At 40.5% G+C, this 8,116-nt stretch overlaps 1 non-coding gene across 1 annotated transcript; it reads left to right on the top strand.

Moving 5' to 3' along the window:
• Nucleotides 1-7,585: 7,585 nt before the first annotated feature.
• Nucleotides 7,586-7,658, top strand: TRNAV-UAC (transfer RNA valine (anticodon UAC)). Its single transcript has one exon. It is a non-coding gene; the product is annotated as a tRNA-Val (tRNA).
• The last annotated feature ends 458 nt before the right edge of the window (nucleotides 7,659-8,116 follow it).

The raw sequence follows: 8,116 nt of genomic DNA on the forward strand, positions 1-8,116 counted from the left end.
GTACTTAGTGGATAGAGCACTCAAATTAATCATTTTTGAAAACTCAAAATCCCGAAAATGCCCCCTCAAACTACTGAAATTACCATTCTACCCCATCGGCTATATCTAATCCTCCTAAGTTAATTAACCAAACTTTAGTAGCTATAACCAATTCATCTAATCAATTTCCGATTAATAATCAAACTCTGAATAAACAAACTCGCCAACAAACTCCTAATCGACAACGTTCATGAATTAACAACAGAGTCAGATTCATATCCGAACAAACTTAACGGAACAAGCGAGTAGATTTCAATCACTAACCTAAGCATCAATCGAACTCAAAACAGTAGGAAAGTCATCCAAAACACACACACACACAATTTCAACGAATATGCAGTAGGAATATCATGCGAAAATGTTCAAAAATAAAACCACATATTAAAACAAAACCAAAGAAAAAGCAACAAAAATCCGTGAACGAACTAAGGCTGACCTTTATGCTAAATATCCGACGTCGAACAATGTTGAACTTCCGATGAAACACAACTTCGTTCGCAACACTGTTTCGACGCTTGACTAACAGACACGGACTCGAACGGAACCTCGAATGGACGGTGAAGACCTCAAACCAACCTCAACTTAAAATTGTTTTGCATGTGTGCACGTGGTTTCTGGTGGACTGGTGGTTCTATTGTGTTTTAGAGAGAAAGGGTCATTGGAAGGGCTGGAGATCGGCATTTGATCTAGTTGAGAGTGATTTAGGAGATGAGGGTCGTTTGGTATGACAGTGGGGCTGGAGCTGCTGGTGAAGACGATGATGAGGCTGGTTGGTTTCGAGAGAGACATGGTCGTGAGCTGCTGGTCGTCAGCTGGACGATGACGGGCGAAGCAGCAACAGCCATGACGGGAGGCTGGTTGTTCCAACGAAGATGAAGGAAGCAGCAGCAGCAGCAGATGTTCATCGCTTGGTTGCTGCTGGACGTGAGGAGCAGTGACTGACGAAGGCGGAGGGCAGCCATGGACGTGGTCGTTTGGATGACGCTGAAGAAGAAAGCAGCCATAGGAGTGGTCGCTTGGATGACGCTGAAGAAGAAAGCAGCCATGGGGGTGGTCGCTTGGAGCTGGAGGGGTCGCTTGGGGTAGATGGTGAGTCGTTGGAGCTGGGCTGTTGGTCGACGTGAGGCCTGGGCAACCATGGGAGCTTGAGGGGTTGGTTGGAGAAGGAGAAAAAAGGGGGGCGGTTGTTTTAGGGTTTTTTGTAGGTTAGGGGTATTTTAGAAAAATGAAAAATGAAAAATGGAAGAATGGGGGGTGTTTGGGTTAAGGGCGGACCGGGTCGGTGGGTTTTTGGTTTGGATAAGGGGTTATTTGGTTTGGGCATGGTTGATTTAATTTATAAGGTGGCCCAATTCGATTTTCTTCTTATTTCCATTGCTTCTTTTCTTCTTTTATTTTTCTTTAAATAAAACTAAATTCTAAAAATCCTAAATTAGCCTATAGAACTAAATTAATTTATAAAAGTGTTAATTAACTCTCAATAACAATTAACACACAATTAAATAGCAATTACGATAAAATCACACAATTTGGACATTAAATGCTAAAACTACAACGTACATTATTTTTATGATTTTTGTTCTTGCAAGACAAACTTAATTGCTCCTAATTGTAGAATTAAATCCTAAATGCAAATGCGACATATTTTTGTATTTTTTATTAATTTAACTAATAAACATGCACGGACAAATACAAATAATTATCCAAAAATGCCACGAAAATTCTCAAAATTGCACACAAAGGAAAATTATTTTATTTTGAATTTTTGAGAGTAATTCTCACATAGGACAAAAATCACGTGGTCACACTTGCCGATATTTCTTGCCTTAGAATTTTTTTGTACTTCATACTCTCGATCTATTACAAAAACAAGCTTAAGGGTCGATCATAACCAGAGTTCGGATGATTACCCCCATGCTCGGGGACTCCCATCCGAAAAATGAACGAGATCAAATTATTAAAATTTTGAATATCATAAGGCCTTTTAAGGCAACTCTGGATCTTTATAGGACGGCCACCCCACTCGGGGACTGACACTTCAGGCAAGCTCGAAGTGAAAAAGGGAAAATAATCCCAAGGGGAAAATCCCGAACTAAAGAGGCTATGGCCAAACTAATGTGGATCGGAGACGTTCGAATTCCATAACAAAACAGGCCTTCGAATTCTTTCATAAACAAGTTAAAAAGGTTACCCCGAAAAAACATACAAGGCTTCGATAATATCAAGCCTCACAAACTCTAGTGAGTACAAAATTGTTTGAACTCTCGAACAATTCTTTATTTCATGTTAAGGCATTATAGGTTTTGCAAATGCAAATGATACAAAAACTTTTCAATCGTAAAGGGGAAGAAAGCCATAAATAATCTTTTTACAAAGGCCATATCAGCCTAATATAAGAGCCTAATTTTAGGTTCGATCAAACACTCACTCTATCGTAAAGGCTGTACTAGTTCGGTTTCGAACAGATTGTCCGAGCCTCAGACCTTAGAATACGATTCCATAATTTTATAAAGCATGACAAAAGAAAAGTGACAACTGGTTCATAAGCCATGGAAATGGAGAGTTTCATATATCCATCAAAATGTTTTACAAGGGCCATTTGGCCCGATAAAAAATTCTTTACAAAGGCCGAACAGCCTTGACAGAAAAACAAAAAAGATCGCTAAGCCTAAGAAACATGGTCCTTGTCGGAGGAAGTATCTTCACTCTCGGAATCTTCTTCACCAAACCCACTCAAATTCTTGGAGTCTTTTTCGGGAAAAGCCAGCTTCCAAGCCTTTGCTTCCTCTGCCCTGGTAACCTCAATTTCGGCAGATATATCAAAACTTTGATCACGGGCCCCCTCAAGAGCTTCCTTTCGAGCCTGCCACTTTGAATGATCCACCATGTTTTTGGACTGTGCTAGGGTGTCTTCAGCATCGACCTTGTACTGTGTCGTGTTAGCCTGAGCCTTGATATTGCCCGCAGCTGCTTCAGATATGGCCACCTCAAGCTCTTTGGCCAAGTTGACTAAATGGGATTCAAGCTCCTCGACCCTATTTGCCTGAACCAAGGCATTCTCTGTCGCAGACCAAATTTGAGATTCAGCCCAATCAAGCTCTTCTTGGACGGCCCCCTTTTGTGCAGCCAAAATGTCCATCCATCCCTTGAACTCTTTAGTCTTAGCTTGCACTTTATTTATTTGCCTTTGTAAATCCTTGATCTGTTCGAGCCTCTGTCGGACCTGCAGAATTGGATCGTTATTTGTTATCTCCAACTCATCTTCACTATCATGAAGGACTCGGAATACCTGCTCGGCCATCTCAGCATGTTCATCTCAAGCTGTCACCAAGTCTTCCTGAAGCTTCTCATTATGAAGCCTGTAGGAATCGCATCTCTCGGTGCGGCCCTGAACCTCGGCCTTGCTCTTCTCTCGTAATCGAATAAATGCCTCATGATGCAACACCGAAGCCTACAAGTAAAGGAGAAAATGTTAGAAATATCTACGATTCAAAGTCATAAAGAGATAAGGGAATGACCCTCGAACTTACCCGGTTCAGAGCGTGCTGGGTTTCGTTGAAAAAGCAAGCAAATTCCAATTCATCCATCTTGGCTTGGTCATCTACAGTGACCAAGTATCGGAGATAGCTAGCCACCCCCCACAGGGGCATAGAAAACTCGAGCATCCTCCAGGACCAAGATGATGAGTGGACGTTTGTGCCTGGGATCGACACTGGGGCCGGGAATTGGTTGGTCAGTTTAAAGCTCAAGGAAGCCTCATTCGAGCTCTTCCTCGGTACTTCCAAATCACCTAGGCCAGTGACATACTCTACCTCAGCGAAATAACCTCAGAAAAAATCTTCCTCTAAAAGGGCTCTCTCCCCGTGACAAGTCTCCACAGCCTAAGCGTCACGTATCATCGAATTAGGAACTGGAGGGAATGAGGGGGAGCCCCGATCTATATTGCCCTAAGTGGATTTTTTGAGGCATCATCTTCGTTCTGGGAGCCTCGATCCCGGTTCCTGCACAAGCATCGACCGCCTATTCAGTAGCCCTCCCACCTCGAGGTGAGGCATCTTCGAATTTTTCTGGCTCGGGCTCATTAGGTAGGGGCAAAGCAGTTTCGGCTCCCGCCGGTCTAGTGGTTCCTTGAATCTCGGTGCCAGCTCGCACATGAGTCACTAGCCTAGAGTTTTCTTTATCTTCATCATCATCTTCATCTTCGGTCTCATCCCTTAGCTGTTGGGCGGGCTCTAGAGTTACACGAATGACATTCCCCTTAGGCTTACGGGGCCTCTTAGCCGGCCTTTTCTTTTTCGGGCCTGGAGAACTCTGAGCCTCCTTTCTTTTCTTCTTTTTGTGCTGCTTCGGGGAAGATGAGGAAAGAAGTTGCTCTTCTTCAGTAGAGGGGGGCCTCATTGGCACATTCTTCCCGAGGCCTAGCAAAAGTAAAAGATAAGTGAGAAGATTACCATGGTTACGGGCCTCCCATTGACCCTTTGATAACTCCATCCAAGCACACTCGGAGTAAGATTTTTGTGACACTACTCCCTCGACCCATTGCCTCAGGTCAGGGATCACTTCCGGTACAACAGCCACATCTGCAACACAAAAAACTTAGATGAGGGGAAGGCGAAAAGTAAAATGGCAGAGATAGATATTCAAAGGCAAAGCAATACTTACGTTGCATGTTCCATTTTTCAGGAAACAGCATGTCCTCGGCAGGGATCAGGTCCGAAGTCTTTATTCGGATGAATCAACCCATCTAACCATGGTCTCGGGTCTCGTCTATGCTCGAGAATGGGGGTTTGGTGGCTCGACGGTAAAGCTTGACCATGCCTCCACGACAAAGCTGGGGGCTGTAGAGACGGATGAGGTGATCGAGAGTAAAAAGATGCCCCTCGATCTTGCTTGCAAAGAATCGGAGGAGGATTATGATCCTCCAGAACGACGAATGGATTTGGCCTAGAGTCATGTCGTACCTCTTGCAAAAGGCGACGATGACAGGGTCGAGGGACTTATCATGAAGGGGTAAGTGTAGACACCCAGATACCCCTCTATATGAGTTGTGATGGATTCCTCGGGGGTAGGAACTACTACATTTTTTCCTACCTAGTTGCACTCCTCTTTCACCTTCTCGAGGAGATCTTCTATAATCGTACATATGTACCTCGACATCGGTTCGCACCGACCAGGTGTTGAGGGTGTATTCTTCACCTTAAAATCAATAGCAGTGGCACACTTCGTCGGAATGAAGTCCTCAAGAGGATGCTCCACCGCGACTACGGCGCCGGTAGACTTTGATGAGGAAGCGCTTCCTTGTGTGGGACAGTTTTTGAGGTCTTAGCTATTTTGTAGATGGGGAAGAATGAAACGGAGAAAGAACGCTTGGTGTTTTGCAATGAAACAAGTAAGGAAATTCAGAGATCTGAAAATATGAAGCTCTGAAGAAGGCAAAGATTTTGGAAATTAGAGGGAAGAGATTTGTAAGTAAAGTTTGAGAAGAAAGATGCATTTATAGGTTGAAGACGACGGTTCAGTGCCGGTAGTGTCTGACCATCAACTGACAAGCATTAAATGCCTAGAGAACTGTACCGACGAGACGTTTCGGCCATCTTTGCCGCTTATGTCATGATGCTTACGTCATGATAAACCGAGGGGATGTTCGAAGACTCAATTCAAGAAACGAGGGGACTATCTGTATACGGTCTAATTCGGGCTTGCCTAATTTTGTGTGGCTGATCGGAGTCAGGGTGATATACCAAGTCTCGGCCTCATATTGTATCGAGTCTCGGCATGGGGATGGACCGCCAAACTCATGAATCAATGACCGGTCAAAATCGAAATCGGCCATGATCGAGATCGAAGAAGGATAGAGAACGAGCCAGATCGAAGGGAGCCTGTTAAGTCGAATAATGGAAAGCCGAGATATCTGTGATCGGACAAAGATCGTGGCGGAAATCTCGGCACATATCGAGTCAGGACCGGTTATTTAGCCAATCATGGGATTTCCTTCCATATTTAGAATTGTACCATAAGTAGAATTTTTCTACTATATAAAGAGGGTTCTAATCACTTTGCAATCATCACATTCACGCATAACAAGGCAATATATTACATTTTCTCTCTTAAACTCTGTTGTTCAGTTCATACTTTTCATTAAGCATACTCAGTTGGTTCGAGTGCGATTTAGCTCGAGGGCCACAACTGTTTATCATATTGGTTTGCTTTATTTTACTGTTAATTTCTAACATCAATTCTCATATTTAGCAGTTTGTGCCAAGTGAAATCACATATTCTTAAAACACTTATAAGTTTAATTGTTATCCAATAGGGAAAACATAAGACTAAACAGTTTTCAAATCCAAAAAAATATCGTGCTAATTTAATGTTGTAATTTTTCATCTCTAAATTTGGTAGATGATTTGAACCTCTAGTCTTTGAATAAAAAAATAAAGCTAAAATTTGAACCACCTAATAATGGTAACGTAGGGTGTGTTTGGTATGAAGGAAAATATTTTCCATGGAAAATAATTTCCTAGAAACTATTTTCATGGAAAATGAGTGGTTATATCACTTATTTTTTCTTGTTTGGTTGGTGATTGAAAACCTTTTTCCAGAAAATATTTTCTAGTGTTTGGTTAGAGAGTACAATATTTTTTAGGAAAATAATTTTTTATGCTACTCTCTTCACCCCCTTCCCCCAAGTCCCGAAAGTACTCCCCACCCTTCCCCCCCCCCCCCCCGCAAATACCCAACCTTTTCATGACACTATTTTCTTCAAAATTTAACTATTCTTCTAAAAATTCACACAAACCCAAAGAAACTAATGTGTTGCTTTACCTTTTTACGCAAAAACACCGTTTAAATTTGTGCTTCATAACTAAAAAAATACTCTTTTTTGTCTGGAAAAGAAAGTACTATTTCTATGACATGAAAATAAAATACTCATTTTGTTGAAATGAAAGAAAATACTTTTTCTACATGAAAAGAAAATACTTTTTACTATATTATTTTGTTGAAATGAAAGAAAATATTTTTTCTACATCTTGAAAAAAAGTACTTTTTTTTAAATGAAAAGAAAAATATTCATTTATTGAAATGAAAAAAATACTCTATCTATAACATGAAAATATAGTACTATTAACAACATTTCTATTTAGGGTACGGGTGGGGTGGGGTGGGGTGGGGTGGGGGTAGGGGTGTGGCAAGGGTGGGTTGGGAGTGTGGGGGTGGGTTGGTGGGAGGGGGATTGGGGGATGGTTGGAAAAAAGATTGAAAAATGTTTTCTCTTCTCTTGATAGGGAAAACATTTTCCTCCAATGAATTGATGAAGAAAATATTTTCCAAAATATTTAAATCAACCAAATATGAAAAAATTAAAAAATATTTTCCGAAAATATTTTCCTTCGTACCAAACACGCCCTTAGAAGGTATCATTTTCTTGGTTCTACGAGTTCTACTGGGAAAATCATATTGGCGTGCATACAAAAGAAATTTAATAGCTTATTTATGCCTACTAATGTTAATACTAAATATATTTTGATGGATAGCAAAGTATATTAAAGTTGCTGTGGTGTAGTGGTTATCACGTCAGTCTTACACACTGAAGGTCCCCAGTTCGATCCTGGGCAGCAACATTTTTTATATATATATATTTCCTTCAATAAGCTGGAATCATGTTATGTTAATAGTATGCAGAACGAACAGAAAAAATCAAATTTTATCAATGTGTTTGTCTAGAAATTAGAAATTTTAATTATAAAGATTTATTTTATAGGCAATCAAGCAATCTTCAAATTCTAATTAGTTGGCACTTGAGGTTTTAAATCTTAAGGTTTGTTATTATTTGTATGGACGAGTGAACATAGTTCAAAGAAAGCGTTAACTTCACTAATGATTATCTAACTTATTATTTATTTCACAAAAGTCACTTATCTATTTTTCATGAGAGTCACTCAACTTTATCTTTGTAACTTTAAAGTCATTATGGTTCAAAATTTTAAAAATATGACATGACGTTAAATTTAATTAAAAGTTTTAATTATAATTCCACATAAACTTAGATGGACCATATTCAATTCAGACCCATTTTATC

The sequence above is a fragment of the Nicotiana tabacum genome, chromosome 18, assembly GCF_000715075.1.
Source record: "Nicotiana tabacum cultivar K326 chromosome 18, ASM71507v2, whole genome shotgun sequence".
Lineage (NCBI taxonomy): Eukaryota > Viridiplantae > Streptophyta > Magnoliopsida > Solanales > Solanaceae > Nicotiana > Nicotiana tabacum.